The sequence below is a fragment of the Euprymna scolopes genome, chromosome 1 (assembly GCF_053919585.1).
Source record: "Euprymna scolopes isolate OS-2025 chromosome 1, ASM5391958v1, whole genome shotgun sequence".
In the NCBI taxonomy this organism is placed as follows: domain Eukaryota; kingdom Metazoa; phylum Mollusca; class Cephalopoda; order Sepiida; family Sepiolidae; genus Euprymna; species Euprymna scolopes.
This window is the reverse complement of record NC_136482.1, coordinates 191,445,100-191,464,664: the sequence shown is the minus strand read 5'-3', so window position 1 is coordinate 191,464,664 and position 19,565 is coordinate 191,445,100. Positions and strand designations below refer to the sequence as shown.

The following is a 19,565-nucleotide window of genomic DNA, read 5'->3' as shown; positions in this document are numbered from 1 at the left end:
ATATATATATATTATATAAGTAATTAAGCGAGATAAGACGCTGATATAATTTAGATGAAAAATCCTGGAAGATATTATTTGAAGTAATACTTTCAAGGTGATCCTAGCCAAAAAGGAAAAGCTCAATATTTAAGAATAGAGCAATATATAAGTTTCGTGGTCACCTGAATTTTTAACCCCGTACGACATTGGACTCCTTCCGATAATGGATTACCCAGATTGTATCAACTTCTCTTTTCGTATAATTTTTTCCATATAATTATCCACAACCACTCAAAAACTATTTTCAATAATTGTGCTGAAAAGCAAAATTAGTGTCCATTTGCAGCTGAACATTTTGCTAACCGCATTTCATTTCCTCTGATGATATGAGCCATTGTTGAAAATCCATGGATTAAGGAAATTAAAATAACCCCCTTCTATATATTCCTTGTGTCAAACAATAAATTCTTAAATCGAATATATCTCTATATGTTGTTTTTTCAGAATTTAAAATTTAACCACAAAACTTATATAAAGTAATTTGATAAAATCAACAGTAGGTTCCCTACAATGCAATGTAAACTACAATGTATGGTGAATTAAGTCATTGCAGGGAGGCATGTGAAGCTTCCTCCTGGTGCAATACAGTGGGTACCCAACAAGAGAAGCCAATTAATCAATTTGATTGCAAAATGGTTGATTTCACCGATTTTGATGACAATAAAATATGGGAGGGTGACACATTCGTTGATCATCATTCAATCTGGGGCAACGTCGGGTCCCCTGCTAGTTTAATAATACAGTAAATATTTAATAATATCTATCACAAATAATGATCCAAGTATACTTCTTAGCATATTAAAAACAGGGAAAAAGTTATAGCCCGTTGACTTAGAATGAGTGTTTTATACCAAATTGATGGTTGAATGTTTAAATTTGTGCTCATTTTTTTCATTAGATATTAATCCCTATTAATCCCTAACTGTGCATCGAACGGATAACATAATACTTAATTGGACACACCTTACCATAACAAAGTTCCAAACAAAATTCCAGCCGGATCGGGCCAGGAGTTTGAGAAAACTTCTAGAGTAAATGTGGTATCGTGGTGACTGATCCATAACTGTACAGTGAATAGATACTATAATACTTAGTTCACTGCACCTTATCATAACAAAGATTCATATAAAATTTCAGCAAGATTGGATCAGGATGTTTCTGAGCAAAAGTGGAAGGGACAGACAGCCAGAAAAAAATGATATAGCTGGGTAATGGAGAATCTAATACATGAATAAAATATTTTTTTAAAAATCTTTTTAAAATTATTATTCATGCTTCTGTTTTTTTTTTTTTTAAATAATAGAATGAAGAGTTTTTCGTTTACTTTTTTATGAAGATTTTTTTTTTCTTTTTTTTTTTTTGCTGTTTTTGTTGTTCATGTTAGAAAATTAATCTTAAAGAAAACCCGCCTTTCTAAAGTATGGGAAACTATCAGAATAAAATTACAAGGCGTATAATTAAGAAAAACACTGAAAAGTATTTTTTATTGTTGACAAGGTGATAGAGGACAAGAGAAGCTTGGTTTCTTTAAGTGAGTGTAATTTTCTTTTTTTTCTTTTATCAGAAACAAAAAGCAGAAAAATCTTGAACATAAACATTGTCTTTCTACTAAATTGTTTTTTTTATATATATACGATACAAAATAAAAAAAAACATTTTAATAGGACTTGTTAATGTGCAAAATTACTCATATCTGACAGTATTCTATATTTTAAAAAGCCACCATTCACATATGAATGGAGTATTTTTGCCACATCTGGTCTGCTTCATCTATCACTAATCTTTCACTCTTAAATAGGGTCCAAATAAAAGTCTCAAACCTAATAGGTCTCACACTATCAACCAAACTCCAACCCCTGTTCCATCGCTGCAGTGTTGCATCACTGTGCTTGTTTTATAAGTATTTTAATAAAATGTATTCTGGCAAACTTGTAGCACTTGTGGTCTCCTTGACGTAAACACCTCTTACTAATCCGACAAGCAGCAAAATCTCACTCCTTCACTGTAGAGATCCATTTCTTCCTTCAAACTGCCAGACTTTGAAATTTGCTCTGTCTTCTGCTTCCCTAACTGTATTAGCATGCAAAAGTTCAAGTGTAATGTGAACAAACATCTCGTTGCCCAACTCCCTACATAATGAATGTAATAAATAAAATACATGCATCTTATTAACCAACCGAGTATTACCACTGCCAACTAAGGAAAGAGTCTATCAGGCATGTGTAAACAGTGTGATGATGTATGGGAAGTGAAATCTGGCCAGCGAGGGTTGAGGACATGTGTTGCATGGAGAGAAATGATACGATGGATGTGTAATATGAGTGTTTAGCATAGGCTTAGATCTGATGACCTCAGAGGTAGATTAAATTTTGACAGTATTGTGTGATGTGTGCAGAACAGGAGACTCTGATGGTATGGTCACATTGAAAGAATGGATGAGTTAGGTTAAAAGATGTAAGAAAATTGCCGTAGCATGGTCAGTTCACAGAAGAAGGCCAAAGAAAAGAGGGAGTAATAAGGATGGACTTAAAAAAGATTAAAGACTTCAATAGAAAGAAGTTAGTTTGAAAGTTAGTCCTTACAGGCAGGAAAGCAATTTACTCCATTATGTTGTTTCCTCAGACTGCTAGACTTTGGAATTCCCTCCTCACTTCTCTGACTGTACTGACATGCAGAAATTTAAATGTAATGTAAACCAATATCTCCCTCATCTCCTTACGTAGTCTCCTGTAAACATGGCCCTAAATAGTAGCCCCTTACGTTCAAGTGTCAATATTTATGTTAATTGTTTGGAGTGAACAAGAGTAAAACAAAAAAAAAATTTTTAATTCTAAAAAGCCGTCCAACACATGCCAGCATATAAAACAAATGTTAAACTGAATAATCATGTTTTACTTGTATTGTCATATCCAAATTCAACTCGGTCAGAAATAAACAATTTTTTTGTAGGTTGACTTGTGTTTAGGCAAAATGTTAAGCAGACTAGACCAGCTAACTCCGCTCACTCAAATTCAATTAATGAGAGAAAAAAACTTATTTTTTCTCTCGTTAATTCAAAGTATTTGTTTTCTACAATGCATTTAAAGAAACAGAATGATAATAAAGAATCATTGAGAGTTTCCATGCATTAAATTGATGTTCTTTCTTTTTTTTCTTTTTTTTTTCTGATATTGTTTTATTTATCATAAAAATTGTGTGTACATTTCTTAAGGCATACAACAAGTGCCAGGCAGGTGTTATATAACGGAAAATGCTACAATTTCATGATTAGACATGAAGCCCGAAGGGAATGGGGAGGGGGGTCGTCCACTTGGTCTATTCCCTAAAACTAGTTGCAATCACCACGATACCGCATTCACTCTATGAACTTGAGCTATTTGAAACCTACCCAGATGAGATGAAAATGACATATTTATAATATTTAAAATTTACAATGCTAATATATATGTTAACGTATATATATATATATATATATATATATATATATATATTACGGATTTTTTTTTTTTTTTGTTTTGTTTCGCAGACTCTGATACTTATTAGGGAGAAAATATACGTTTCTGAATTTTTGAAATGAGGATTGGTTATTCATATTATTTGGATTCCCCGGACTATCATTCTCATTTTTAATGTTATTCGCACAATGTTTCAGTCGATGTCACCTCCGACCTTCTTCAGATGTATCTTACTGAACTCTGGAATCTTTCTGTCAAACTCGGGAATCTGCACAGAATTTTGAATGGAAACTTTTATTTAATCCGCAGGGGTAGCATGCTCTTGCTCCATCAGTCATGACTGGTTAGAAGTCCCAAGTAATTTGCAGTTGTATTTTGAGTGACACCCGCACTGAGGATTACATTACTTCAGGAGAGTGTAACATTTACAATGAATTTCGGACAAAACCTGTGGCATAGTGGATAAAGTACTATGTAAAATTCAGTTTTTGTAAAAGTTACACTCTTCTAGAAGTTTATGGTTCAATCCTCAGTACAGGGCGACACTCAAAATACAATTGCAAATTAATTAAGACTTCTACAAAGTCACGACTGACGAAATAAGAGCATGCTACTTCCGTCGGATTTAAAAAAGGGTTCCGTTTGAAATTCCATGCAGATTCCAGAGTTCAACAAGATACACCTAAAGAAGGTTGGAGGTTACATCAACTGAAACGTTGTGAAAATAACACTTAAGATGAAAACAGTTGCTGAAGAATCTAAATAAAACGAAGAAAATATATGGATGATCATCTGTCGGAATGACCATCTGATCATCTTAGAGGGATGGTCATGACACTTGCTGAATCCTGAAGCAAAGGTTGTGCAATCCTGACTACAATATGGTTGTCTTCAAGTCCAATGTAAACAAGCTCTTGATGAGCCGTTCCGCTTAAGTAAACAAATTTATCGAATTTCCATTACTAACGATTACTATATTGTCCAATTGACTACTGTACACTATTTAACCCTTATCCTCGAGTGGCCTCTGGGTCTTGATAAGTGGTGATGCCTATATTAAAAAAAAAAAAAATCCATAACCACTCCTTTCCTGAGTCGACATTGCTTGATTCCAGTAGTTAGAAGTCGAGGACAACTGAAAACAATACTTAGAAAAGCGGAGAGCACATACAGCACTTGGTATTTCCAAATAGGTCATCCATCTGGTACCAACAAGGCTCAATAACGTTTAACTTTTATGACCTAACAGGAGCCGGTGTATAAACGTGATTATGCCGTCTATTATATAGAAAATATAGTTCATCTATGAATCATGCTGCTTCTATTATGTAATCGTAGACTGATATGTGTTTTTCTGTTGTTAACATTGTTAGCGCAGGTGTCAGCCAACGGCTGGTATCATGTCTGTTTTATGTATTTGTTCTATTTGCTAAAATAAAACAAATTAATCATAAAAATATGACAAAATGATCTTCAATGAAAATTTATTTAAAAAATGGAGACAGAAAAATATTTTCAATAATAATAAAAAAAAATCCTAACCCTGCAAATAAAAACATATTCCAAACTCGGTGCTAGTGCATTTATTGATCCGTGCTTTTTTTTTTTTAAATAGTATTTTCAAGTTTAATTAAAGTTTTATGATATCTGTTTTTATTAAATTGTAATGTTAAAGTACAGAATAGGTACAAAACACCCTCCCCCTCCCCATGTTAAGAATGGCTTTCTAAATAACATTATTATTTCAGCACTGATCAATAAGTGCACTAGTACGCCAAACTTTTTCAAGTAAACTTAATAAATAAAGTAAAAAGTAGTCGCTGCTTAATTGGTGAGCTTTTTGACAAACGCATTTCAGGTGAAAACATTATGTACTTGCTTGTCATGTCAGAATTAGTATAAATTCCAGAAATTATGAGAAATGATCCAGTAGATGTGCTAGATGTATTTTTAAACAAAACCATCATCCACAATTATGTTGAGATTTTTTGTTTAAATATGGCGAACCCTAAATTTAAGCCAATTTAAATCAAGGGAGATAAGTGAGTTTGTCATACTGAATTAGTCACACAACTGTTTCACATTAAAACACACGATAAAATTTGGTATTCTGATAAATTTTACTTTTACTTGTAACTATTTTTCTTCTGGATCATTTTTTTAATGTTTACAGATTTTGACATGACACGTAAGTATGTAATAATGTTTTCATCTGAAATGCGTTGCTTTAAAAGATCAATCTGCACAAGCATCAAGTAGTCTTGCAATTAAACACATTTTTATGAATACTTGCACAGGTAATCTATATATCTATAAACGTGAGTGTGTATGTGTGTGTGTGTGCGACCTGCTAGTAAATAATATTATTTGACTTATGGTGACGTGTTTAAACTCTGAGCCAATAGTTTGTTCCTCTTGTTTATTGTCTGGGCAAGTATGGATTCAGATGTGTTGCCAGCGCCAAGCATTTAATCTCTGCAATCTTTTCACCAATCTATATAATATAGTCACCTCCAAATATTCTGGTCCCTCTAGTAGTATAACATAGCGCCAACGCAAATGCATGTCAAATGACATCGCTGGTAGTGAAAAATAAAAACTTTAAAAACGAGATTACGTTAGAGATGAGGAGAACGTTCAAGATCATGTTAGAGGCATGAATGACGTTTGAGAAGACGATCATAAAAGAATGACGAAATGTTGTACAAAATAAAAAACGAATTGAAGTCATTTTCTATTCTTTGTCTGCTTTGCGATTGAAAACTACGTGTTGGTTCCTGGACAGCATTACAGTAGTTTGATTTTTTTTCCCCTTTTTTTTTTCTACTCCCATTCCCCTCAAACAAGGCATATTTTCACTTCAACATAAGGGGCTACTAATTAGGACTACATCTATAGGGAGACTATGTAGGGAGTTGAGCAGCGAGATGTCTGTTCACATTAGGAAACAGGGAGGGAATCACAAAATCTAGCAATTGGTGAGAAGAAACTATTAGACTCTAATTTAGAGTAAAAGGTTTTCCAACTTCTATGGTGAAGGGGTGGGATTTTGTTGCTTGTCATGTTAGTCACGGATGTTTATGTTGAAGGGGCACAAATGCTGCGAGTTTGTCAGGGCAGTATTTTCAGCGCTGCAATGATGGAAGCTTCTGCATTGCTCATTTCGAAAGTTGTATTCTCAATGGATTGTACTGTTGCAATCAAATTGGAGATAGTAGATTACGGCTGTTGTGTTGCATAGGGATGGGTTCATATTTAAAATGATGCAGAGTTCATATTAACGATGAAGGAGACAAGACATAACAGCAAGAGAGATGAGAATTCATTATTGAATGAATGTATATAACTGTTCTTTTACATCAGAGGGGACAGAATCATTACTTATGATGAAGGAGGGAGACACATTACTTGGAAGGGTTTTATACAAAGTTCATATTAAGATGATTAACACATTACCTTCAATTGTTGAATGACGACACGAAGACAACAGTTACAAAAATCGATGATGTTCTTTATTTCATTTGACCGGTCGAAATAATGATTGCCGTCACGAATTCAAATTCGGGATCTACATAGTTTAATGTTCTTTCCTTCGCTTCCAAAGGATCCTGGCTCCAACTCTCTCTCTCTCTGACTAGCAGACTCAACTGTTCTGCTTCCTCTACTCGACTGTCGACTCCCTGATCTCTAAAAACTCGCTGCTATATTGAGAATTTCCTTTTTGCTATGACGTCAGATGTGTGGTTTCAAAATGTGACCAACTCACGTGGCTAAGCACCATTTCCAAAATACACTTCTGCAAACAAAGAATTCTCAACTAACCTATTTTCTTAACCTAACCTATTTTTTACAATATATTTTTAATTTGTATTGTTCATTCTTTTTAGCTGACCTTTTTTAATCAATTTTCATAAAAGAATGAACAATCAATTCTTTTTACAATACAAACAATATCTAACTATTTCATATGGAATTTAACAATAGCTAAATTCTAACATTCCATTTTCTAAATCTATTTCTGAACCTTGCTTACAAGGTTCGAGTCTTATCCTAATCTCATTTTCCACTTATCTAATGTTTTTCTTATTTACAGGAAAAGGGGGCAGTTGGTAAGGTAAATTTTCCAAGATTTCTGTCTGCACACTTGGTGCAAACTTTTGCTCTGGCATCCTCTGCGATACATGCAGAGTGGAGTTCCATAGTTTGAATGATCCTCGGCTGAAAATGCAAAGTTCTTCTTAAATAGTTTACGGACACTAGCATTATGTCGTACAAATCCTCTATTCGTTACTATTACGTCCTCTGCAACTCTTTACTGATGCTATCAGCTGGACTTGGCTCACTACCTGAAAACCAGTCCAGCCAGCTTTTGCCATCGTCATATTCGCTGTTTTCCACGATTAATGTTGTTGACCTCTGCTTGACTTTCGCAGACAAAATTTTCGCCAGTCAACTCTCTTTGCTTTATTTTGCAGTATTTTATTTTATCAAATTATTGTGACACTAACATGTCTCTAATTTTCGGTGTTGGTTGTTCATACCAATGTTTTCTTTTTGTATTTTCTTGAGTTACCAAATTCTTTTGACAACTTCTACCTTTCGGCTTATCTCCAGACTATTTTTGCAGACATTTTTATAAAATAAGGTAGGGCATGAAGAGAGCTTAAGGAGTTGAAAAATATGGTAGTCGCAAAATCTTGACTACCTCGAAATTTTAACAACAACAGTACCATACACTGACTTACTAGCTGCAATGTGTGTGCATTGCAACTGAGGTCAAGTACCTCTGCCAGTTTCATGCCATCAATAACACTTTCTAGATTGATATCTCAACATCTTCAAATTCAGATCAAATTATAGTATCTGTTCTGTTTCATAAGAACATCCTCTCAAGCATAAAAAGCGTTCTTTTGTTGAGGATGAAGGGTCACTCCCCTTTGCATCATTCTTTAGGAGGAGGAATGGGTTTATTGCCTGAAGCACCTTTGTCTATAAGTGCATGTTAACAGGATTAACAGGTTATTTTTGCTTTATTTATGTTCCCCCCCCCCTTCCATGGCAAGATTACATGACACAAGGGTCGGGAAGTAAGATTGAAGGGCCAGCACCCTAGGGGAAGAGCATTCTGGCTTGTAAAATATGCTTGGGCAGCCTTGTCAGCATTACCCAGTAAAGGCGCCTCAAGTGATTAGCAATAAATTAACCCCTTCTCAAAGGGAGATGGCAAAACCTAGGAAGGTGGACCTCCTAGAACTGCACTGGACCAGCAACATTCAGCAGACGTTTAGACTAAAGTGACACTTTTTAAGGAGAAAGATTCCCACTATGAAGTGGCCTTGTGTCTAACTTTCCTGCTTTTTGTTAACAGCTCATTTTTCTGGAGGTAGGCGGGAGGATAGTATCTGTTCTGTTGTCATGAAACCGTCCTCCCAGGGCTTATCTCCTCCTTTTTGGGTTAGAAGAGATAATGTAATAGCTCTGAGAGACTGTCATAGCCTTGATGATTAAGAGTACCTATGTTCAATCTGGCAGCTTGAAAGACAAATTGTCTGGTGAAAGACAAATAGAGAGTCATCTCTTTGTAATGCAATCAATGATTCGATTTTGTTCAAAACCTTTGTATACACAATATCATGTATTACTCTGCAGTTTTTCTCATTATTGAGGCTGTACCTTGGTTCCGCTACAGACAAAACAATGGTAAAGTATTCTTATCGCTTGCGATCAGTTCTATAATTAAGCTATCAATGTGTTTTGACCTGAGCTCTGATCTTTGCCATTTTCTTTAAGCACAAAACAATTGAGTTAATTTGATTCTAACAGTATTTGTCTTCTTTTTTTTTTCTTCTGCACCTTTTTCTATTTAGAAAATGGTGACTTCTCTTCAATTAAGTCAATGTATAACCTTCTGCCTCATGCAAAAGTTACTTGCTACTGGTTCTGTAAAATATTATTGCAAGGGATTTCTGGGTATCTCTCTTGCCATTCGTAAATGTTTGAGTTTCAAAATAATGAGTTTTGGGTTTTTTTTTTTTTTTTTTCTTTCGGTATAAACTAGCCTGGGTGCCCGGCATTGCCCGGGTGTTTGGAAATGTGTGTCAATCAAAAAAAGAAAACAAAAAAAAGTGGTAGTAAGCAGGCAGGCTGAAACCCGTGCCGTGAAGAAAGTGACGTCTTTGCTATCGTGTCCATTGCCACACCGGAAGTGGCAATGGTTTAAATTAAGGCTAGTCAATCAAAAAGAGGGGATGAGTTTCGAAAATATTGACGAAAAAAAGCGACCCCCTCCTTGTAGAAAAATGCCCAGTTGAGGGTGAAGGGATTGATATTTTTAGCCAATTTTTCTATATTTGTCGTCTGAAGGGCCAATCTTCAAAATGATATCGATCTCGTGAAAATCCGTCGCCTCTGTCGAAAGTTTTAGGCAGACATACATACATGATGATAGGAATCAACCAAACAAACTCCTGATCAACGTAAGAAAGCCTGTTCAGGAGGTCATCGACATGCTCCCTCCATCTATGAAGAATATCGGTAGGGTCTCGAAGATCCCCACCATCCCTCGAACGCATAGGAGTGATAAGTGATCTGGATGATCCGTAAACTGCACGCAGTAGGCTGTATAAGACCTTGGTGTTGTTCGAATCCGAGGCAAGCTGTATCTCCTCAGCTTTCTGCCTCCACCATTCATCCTGCATGTTTCGCAACCTCCTCTGCAACTTACGCTTGATTGCCTTAAAATTGTCCTTTAATCGATCTTGCTCACCATCCGTCAAACCACCCCCGTTTTAGCATACAATGCCCTGGCCTTTGAATCAGGCAGAGCCTGAATTTCAGTATCATTCTCACTGAACCAATCCTGATGTTTACGCTCACAATAACCTAATACTCTCTCAAATACCTCATAGACAGACTCCTTAAAAGCAGGCAAAGTGTTTTCACAGTCAATCTCTTCCATCTCCTTAATTAGTTTCTCCCTCACAATATTGTCCCTTAGATGGGCAACATTAAGTCGCTTTGGGATAGCCACACTAGGTCCCTTCATCTTGGGCTTTACAACACATTTAACCTTTGCACGGACCAACCGATGGTTGATCCAGCACTCTGCACCACGCATGACACGAACACTGCAGATATCCCTCATCTCACGTTTTCTGACTAACGCATAGTCTATCAAGTGCCATAGTTTGGAACCAGGATGCATCCAGGTCGTCTTGTATTTGTCCTTCTGCTGAAGCACGGTGTTACCGATTTTAAAACCCATCTCTGAACAAAACTGCAACAACATCAGACCATTGCTCCGTGTTTACCCAGCACATCCCAGGTTTCAAAATCTCTTCCCACCCTAGCATTAAAATCTCCAAGAATGAAGATCTTGTCAGCAGAGGGAGTGCGTCTAAATACACTGCACAAAGCAAGGTAGAAAGCAACCTTTTCATCTTCTGTTGCATATATAGTGAGTGCATAGACACTCAAAAAAGTTCCAGGCCATTTACCAGAGGTAACCTCATAGTCATGATCCGGTCACTCACACAACAGGGAGGTTCTTCCAGGCTAGAAAGAATTGATGTCTTTATAGCAAAAGCCACGCCTGATTCCCTCTTACATCCATCTGTTCTACCACTCCAGAAAATGGTGTAGGCCCCAGCCAATTCAGAAAACTGTCCCTCATCAGCCAGCATGGTCTCAGACAAAGCAACTATGTCCATGTCATAACGCTGAAGTTCCTTAGATACAAGAGCAGATCTACGCTCTGGACGCGTTATTGCTGATGGTAAGTCAAGCAACGTTCGCACATTCCAACAGCGGATGGTCATTGTCATATATTTCCTTGCAGTAGCATAATGACGACCAGGTCCAGGATGTGGAGCCCTGAGACACCTGCCGAGCCCTGGAAATTCCAGTTTCCTTATTGCCATTTATGCTCATAACTATATTGGTCATCTTCATTGAATATTTTGCCGTTTTAGGCTACAGCCAGCCTTTTTGCTATCAAGATACACGAGATGGTAAAAAGTGTATCTAATTTATATCAAGCAATGCCTGTGCTTGAGGCTTTTTATAGTGAGGAAAGACTTTGCACTGAGACAATCCCACTCTCTAAACAACTGCCACATTGATCCAAAAAGAAGAGCACGACCACATCATTGGATGCAGCAGTCACCGCAGGTTTTATATCAGAGTTTTCCTTCTAGAGAGATTGTCTTCACCACGGCTTATAGTTGCCCTCTCTACCCACCATGCCATTTGATCCATGACTGGGACTTAGGTTGCTGGGCACCAGAGCATATTCCACACGCCAGTTGGTCATATATGGCGCAGCTTACAGGGCCTAAACTCCTCTGGAGGTTTCTGTCAGGACCTTGGCCCACAAGGCAGTGGAAGTCCAGTTATATGGCGCAGGACACTCGCCATTTATCAGAGCCCCGTCTGCGTGGCAGTGGTCACGACGTGCACGTGGGGTTGATTTGTCTGGGAGAAGCACAGTATGACGCTTAGACATCTGTGTGCTTTTAACACACGTCCACACCAGTCCTTGACCACCAAACATATATACATACATACATTTAAACAGACAGGTGAGATTTATATTATAGATTATCGAACTTGGGAATCTGCATGGAATTTCGAACGTGACTTTTTATTTAATCCATGGAGGTAGCATGCTCTCATTCTGTCAGCCATGATCAGGTAAAAATCTTATGCAGTTCATAATTGTATTCTTACGATATTCCTCACTGTACCTAAATCTAAATGCAGATTCCATGAACAAAGCTTCTTCCATAGAGCTGCCCACCTGTGGAACTCTGTTCCGCTGGCATGCTTTCCAGCTAACTACAACATGAAAGAAAGTCCGATCTAGATAACAAACTATAAGTTCCTTTTGTTTGGATTTCAAACCGGCAGTACCGATATTATTCTGATCTTTTGTCACACCTGTATAAATAAATTCCCCATTTTGGCCACAATTCATATGAATGGCTCTTGTCCCAAAGAAGCACCTTGTTTCGATAAACTTCTGGGACTGACCTTCACCCCGACCTAAAATGGAAGACTTACATCAAATCTGTTGCCAAGATTGCTGGAAAAATGGTTGCGTCATTCTACCGCTCCGTTTGGTATCTCGCTCTCCACGCAATCCTCTGCATGTATAAGTGCCAAATATGTCATTAAATGAAGTATTGTTGCCACATCTGGCGAAGAACTGCTCAGAGTATCCTGCCTTGATAGAGTTTAAAACCAGATTTGAAACCTAATAGGCGATGCTCTTTTCTTCTCCCTGCAACCTCTTTTCTGCAGAAGAGACATCGCGAGTCTGTCTCTGCTCTACCATTATTTTCATAGCAAGTGTTCATCTGAGCTTCATTCAATAGTACCTCCTGCACCAAACTTTCACAAAGAGCACTCGTCAAGCTACAACCACTACCAAGAAGTTCCTCTACTCTCTACCTGTATCTAAATCTAAACACAAATTCCATGAACAAAGTTTCTTTCCTAGAACTGCCTGCCCGTGGGACATTGTTCCATTGGCCTGCTTCCCAGCTGATTACAACATGGTCATCTTCAAATTCAATGTGAACAAGTTTTTGCTATCCTATCCCTTTAAATAGTCCAATTTTTCCCAATTCCAACCAAAAACAATCACTGAGCCACTTTGCACTCATTAACCCTTATCCTCGAGTAGTCTCTAGGCTTTGATACGTGGTGACCCCCCCCCCCCACACACACACGCACTTGTAAAAAAAAAAAAAGTTCACATCCCTCTTCCCAACTCCTCTTTCACGAATTTCCACGAGTCATAATATTTTATTTTAATGCCATAAAACGTCGTCAAGTGGTTAACTTCCAAATATAAGATGAAATAATTTCAACTGGAAATAATTGTTTCGGTTGTCTGCTTTGTTAATGATTGTGTTTTACATTTGTCTAAAAAAAAAAAAAGATTAAATGTCTTTTGTACTTTTCTCTTTGAACAGCATTTATTTTAATTTTGTCGTTGATGGCGCTTTTGTTTCGTTCCATCCTAGCTGCTCTTTTTTTTTTTCTTTTTTTTTTTTTCATGTTAATTCATTCATTTGAAATATCACTGGTTTGCAGGAAATGTCCGTCTAAAGTTGCCGTTTTCTAAAATACCACAAGCCATTTTGCCTCCTACTCATTTAGCTGAATACACAGATAATCAAAATCTACTAAGCTGTACGGAATTAGATCCACTTGTACTTAGTTAGAAAAAAACCTACGTAAGTAATCATTAGTCCAAATTGAGTCTGAGTGTTTTATTTCAACTTTCTTTTCTTGAAACATTTGCGTTTTAGTTTCACCTTTAAAACCCACTTCACCCTCCCCTCCCTCTCCCTCTCTCTCTCTCTCTCTCTCTCTCTCTCTCTCTTTATCTATTTTTTTTTTTCATTTATTTATTAAATGATTGTAACATCTTGAAATTTAAACTTTGTGATGAGTGCTGGTTTTGACTGATCTAATATTTTCTTACACACACACATATATTCTACATATATATATACACACACACACATATATTCTACATATATATATACACACACACACATATATTCTACATATATATATATATATATATATATATACACACACACACACACATTCTACATATATATACACACACATATTCTACATATATATATACACTTACACACATATATATATATATGGAATATATATATATATATATATATATATATTCATATACACACACACATATATTCTACATATATATATATATTCATATACACACACATATATATTCTACATATATATATATATATATTCATATACACACACATATATTCTACATATATATATATATATTCATATACACACACATATATTCTACATATATATATATATATATATTCATATACACACATATATTCTACATATATATATTCTACATATATATATATATGTACACACATACAAACACATATATATTAGTGATGTGACGATTTTAATATTTTTTCACGATTCCGATACAATTCCTGATTCTGATTCGTTATAAATCCCTAAATAATACAGTTATTATTTATTCCCGACTACCTGTAAAAGCACATGTTGAATATGCAGCAGATATTTTCTGAAGCGTAAAAATACACTTGGAGGGAAGGGGGGAGGGGAGAGTTCTACTGGCAGCTTAAATTCAATGAATATTTATTTTATCATTACTACCAGCAGTAGAAGATTTTGTTTTAAACAAAATCAGATACAGACAAATAAAAGAATCGTTTTTGATATCAGAAAGTAAGCACAATTTTTTCGATTGTGTCAACACTAATATATATATATATATATAGGAAATAACTATTAGAGTGGAAAAAATTTGATATAATAGAGAAAAAATGGACCCTATTTAGATGTTCAATTGGCTAAAATCTGAATAAAATAAAGAGGGAAAGGAAAAAAACTGGAAAATTATATATATATATATATATATATATATATATATAAATTCCAGTTTTTTTTTCTTTCCCTCTTTATTTTATTCGTATTTTAGTCCATGAAACATCTCCTAAATATGGTCCGTGTGTGTATAATAACCTTTTCATTTTAAATATTACAAGCATGTTTTTCAAGGCATGTCAAATCAAGAAGTTTATGGCTTTTTTATATATATATATATATATATATATATATATATATATATATATATATATATATATATATATATATTTTTTTTCTTTTACTCTGCTTTTTCCATTTTCTTTTTATCTTCTATTTTTCTGTTTTTCATTTTTTATGGATGAAATTTAAAGAATTTGATTTCTTTTCCAAAGTGGTGATCATCTCTTTTTCAAAATTTTACAGCATTTTTCATTGACTCTTAAAATAATAAATTTGCCTTGACTCTGACTCCATAACGCTGATTGGAATACCATTGGTTGGTTGAGAATTCTTGCCAACGCGCCCTGGTCTATAAATGAAACCATTTTTTTTTTTTATTACTTTTTGAGAATTTGCAGCATCCGTTATTTGTGCCTCATCCGATCTCATTTCTGATACTTTTTTAATTTTTTTTTGTTTGTTTTTTTTACATGTAATGTTTTTGTTTTTTTTTACATGTAAATTATTAACATTGCTTTATTTTTTTTTTTTTTTTAAGATTTTCAAAAATATATTTCTTTGAATCCTCAGATTCTATTGAAATCAAAGTAATCAATATTAGCATTTGCACCAATAACATCCACGGCCATTTTAAATTTCATAATAGCTGCCCTGAAATATATTTTGTACAATCTAGTCAACCTCGAGACATAATGAAAATAAACAAACAAAAAACTGTAGGAATGAAATATAAATATGAATGAAATGAATGGCTCTCGTCTTGGGGAGGCCTCATGTTTTGACAAGCTTCTGGGATTGACCTTTACTCCTGATCTTAAATGGAACACATACATTAAATCCGTTGCCAAGGCCGCTGGAAAAATGGTGGGATCCTTCTATCGATCCAGTAGATATCTCAACTGCTGATGCAATTCTCTATCTATATAAGAGCCAGATACGTCCAAGGATGGAATACTGTTGCCACATCTGGGCAGGAGCTGCTAGAAAGGACTTGTCCTTCCTTGATAGGGTTCAAAAAAAGACTTAGGGGATGTCCTTTTCTCTTCCTTGCAATCTCTTTCTGATAGAACAGATGTTTCGAGTTTGTCTCTGTCTTATCATTATTTTCATGGCAAGTTCTCGACTGAGCTCCAATCTTTTTTTTTTTTTTTTTTTTTTTTTTTTATTACATTTTCACCCCAAACAAGGCACATTGCCACTTTGGTGTAGGGGGCTACTATCAGGGGAAACATCTACTGGGGTACTATGTAGGGATTAGGGCAGCGAGATGTTGGTTCACGTTGCACTTGAACTTATGCATGTCAGTACAGTTGGGGAAGCAGTGACCTGGAATAGAATTCCAAAGTCTAGCAGTTCTGGGGAAGAAACTACTGGAGTAGAAAGATCTTTTACATCTAGGGATCTCTACAGTGTGGGGGTGGGATTTTGCAGCTTGTCGGGTCTGTCGAGGGTGTTCACGTCGTGGGGGCACAAGTGCTTGCAGTTCTTAAGAGCATTCACCATTATAATACTTGTAGAACAGGCAGAGGGATGCAACGTTTCGACGATGGGACAGAGACTCAAGTTTAGATGCCAGTTTAGGGCCTATCAGATTTGCGACTCTCTTTTGAACCCTGTCAAGGAGCGAGAGACTAGTAGCCGATGCACCAGCCCAAATATGACAGCAATACTCCATACATGGGCGAATAGTGGCCTTATAGAGGTACAGGATACTTTCGGGTGTTAAAAGTTTTCTAGCACGGTAGAGAGAGCCCACCTTCCTTGCAGCGGCCCTGGCAATGCCCTCGATGTAATTGTTCCAACTCATGTTTCCTGTGAACGTTAGGCCAAGGAGCTTGAGAGACGTACTCTCAGATAAAGAGTCGTTGGCCATTGCTATAGGTGGTAGAGAAGGTTTCTTGTAATTATTGAATGAAACCAGTTTTGTCTTGGTGGCATTGAACGTTACCATCCATTTTTGTCCCCATTCCACTACTGATTGGAGGTCTTCCTCTAGTGTTTCTGCCATTTCTTTAGAAATGTGTTCATTCGTCTTCCTGTCGTGTCTGCCATAGAGTGTAGTGTCATCAGCATATATACCCATCTCAGAGACAATGTTGTCGGGGAGGTCATTTATGAATATCAGGAACACCAGAGGTCCAAGGATAGATCCTTGGGGCACTCCCGCATTTATATCATATTGTTTAGATGTACGACCGTCGAGGACAACCTGGATTTTTCTCTTATCTAAGAAGGATTTAATTATGTTAAGTATTCTACCAGTGATACCGTAAGATCTAATCTTCCTGAGGAGACCCTCATGCCATACCCTGTCAAAAGCCTTAGATATATCTAGAGCTACCGCTCTGCCCTCTCCCGCTTTGTCCAGTGAATGGTATATGCGTTCAGAGATTACAGTGAGGATGTCTGCCGTGGAACGGGCTTGTCTAAATCCATATTGATGGTCGGTCAGAAGTTTAGCATCTGTAAGGTGCTGGACTAGAGCATGGTTAATTAAGGTCTCAAATATTTTGGCAAAAAGTGGGAGGAGGCTAATAGGGCGATAATTTAATGGGTCAGTTCTTTCGCTAGAATTCTTGAATACTGGTACTACAGAAGCAGTTTTCCAACAGCTCGGAAAGCAAGATTCATTAAGGCATTTGTTGTAGAGTTTGGAGAGAACTGGAGCTACTTCGGCTGAGCACTTTTTTAATAGCACAGCTGGGATGAGGTCGGGTCCACATGCTTTGGAAGTGTCAAGGTTCTTTATGATAGCATGCACCTGAGCAGGGGTGATTTTCAGATCGTCTAGCGTGGCGTCTGTCCGCATAGGAAATTGAGGTAGGGGGTGGTTTAGAGGGTCCAGTGTGGAGTTTGAGGCAAACCGACTGGCAAGCATGTTAGCCTTGTCGGTTGCTGAGCAAAGAACCTCGTGATTGTTGGTAAGTGGGGGAATTGTTGATTGCCCATTATTTACTACACTGTCATAGATTTTCCAGAAGTCACGAGTTCCTAGTTTTTGTGCTTCGATGCGTTTTTTAGTGGTTTCCGTAAATTCCCTCTTAGCTGTTGCTATTTCTTTCTTAACGTTACTTCTAGCTTCTATGTACTTCTGTCTGTTTGAACTGGACTTATGTCGATTAAACCTGCGGAATGCATGCTGCCTTTGAGCAATGGCAGTTGCGCAAGTCGAAGTAAACCATTGGGGAGAGTGGGGCTTGCTATAGAATTTCCGCATGGGAACATGCGCTTCGATTGCAGTTTTGAACCATTCAGTGGTCTCGGTTGCACACTGTTCAGCAGGAAGAGAAAAAATATTTCCCCATGGGGCGTCTCTGATAAGATCTCTGATAGCTTCCCAGTCAGCCTTTTTATAATATCTCGTTGTTTTGAGCACTATGGTCCCCCCCTCGCCAAACTTTCACAAGAAACACCCATCTAGCAGAAAACATTATCACTAATTTCCTCCCATTCTTTATCTGTGCCTAAACCTAAACATAGATTCCATGAACAAAGCTTCTTTCTTAGAACTGCACGCCTGTGGAATTATCTTCCATTTTCCTGCTTTCCAGCTGACTACAATATGGTTGTCTTCAAGTCTAACGTAAATAAGTTTTTGATGAACCGTTCCATATAAGTTAACAAATTTACTGAATTTCCATTAACGATCACTATATTGTCCAATTTCTACTGTACACTCTTTAACCATTATCCTTGAGTGGCCTCTTAGCCTTGATAAGTGGTGATGCCTATATAAAAAATAAATAAATAAATAAACAATGTAAATGAAGACATATTTCAATCATGTTGTTCTTCCATATTGCTCGAAAAACTACTTTTGGGAAAAGTTTGTAATTATCGCTTTACTAATTATGTACAACAAATTTAGGCACGACAAATGCTCCTGCTGATTCTCTATTCATTTGATATTTAGGCATGACAAATTGCTCATGCTGTTCTTTTTTTTTTTTTTTTGTTTTTTTTTTGTTTATTCTTTACAACGACTTTTGTTGAAAACAACAAAAAATGATTATTTTTCAGACTTGGGGAAAACACCAAAAAAAATTCTCTTGAAAGAAAAAATAGTTTACTTTCTTGAAATAGTAAATTTTTTTTTATTAATTTTTATGGTAAGTGTTTTTTAATCGTAAATATTTATACAAATAAATGACAATTATTTAATTTCTCCAAATCAGTTTGAAAAAAAAAAAACTTGATTAGTGAAGAGAAAAAAGAAAGCATCTAAATTAAACTTGATTGCATTCTTGACATAAAATATCCTAGGTTGCTTGAATGACGTGCCTAAATATCGCACAAGCAGAGAATCAGCATGAGCAGTTGTGCTTGTCACGCTTTTATTTCTCATTCAAAAATAGTAGAACCCTTCATAATTACATCAATAGAAATCCCAGCATAACTACGAAACATTATAGGGTTAATCTGTCATAAACAAAAGAGTATTTGGTTGCTAAAAATGCAAATGTTTTTATAAAC

General features: G+C 36.2%; 1 protein-coding gene across 5 annotated transcripts in view; it reads left to right on the top strand.

Annotated features, from left to right (window-relative positions):
- LOC145278388 (kelch-like protein 26) overlaps nucleotides 1-19,565 on the top strand; it is a 258,637-nt gene that overhangs the window by 217,909 nt on the left and 21,163 nt on the right. Inside the window, exon 1 of one of the 5 annotated variants that reach the window (XM_080130657.1) lies at nucleotides 13,611-13,738. The exons of the other annotated variants lie outside the window; for them this stretch is intronic. The gene's annotated coding sequence lies outside the window, so the exon portion shown is untranslated. Of the gene's footprint in view, nucleotides 1-13,610; nucleotides 13,739-19,565 lie in introns of those variants that run through there. 5 annotated transcript variants of the gene reach the window in all.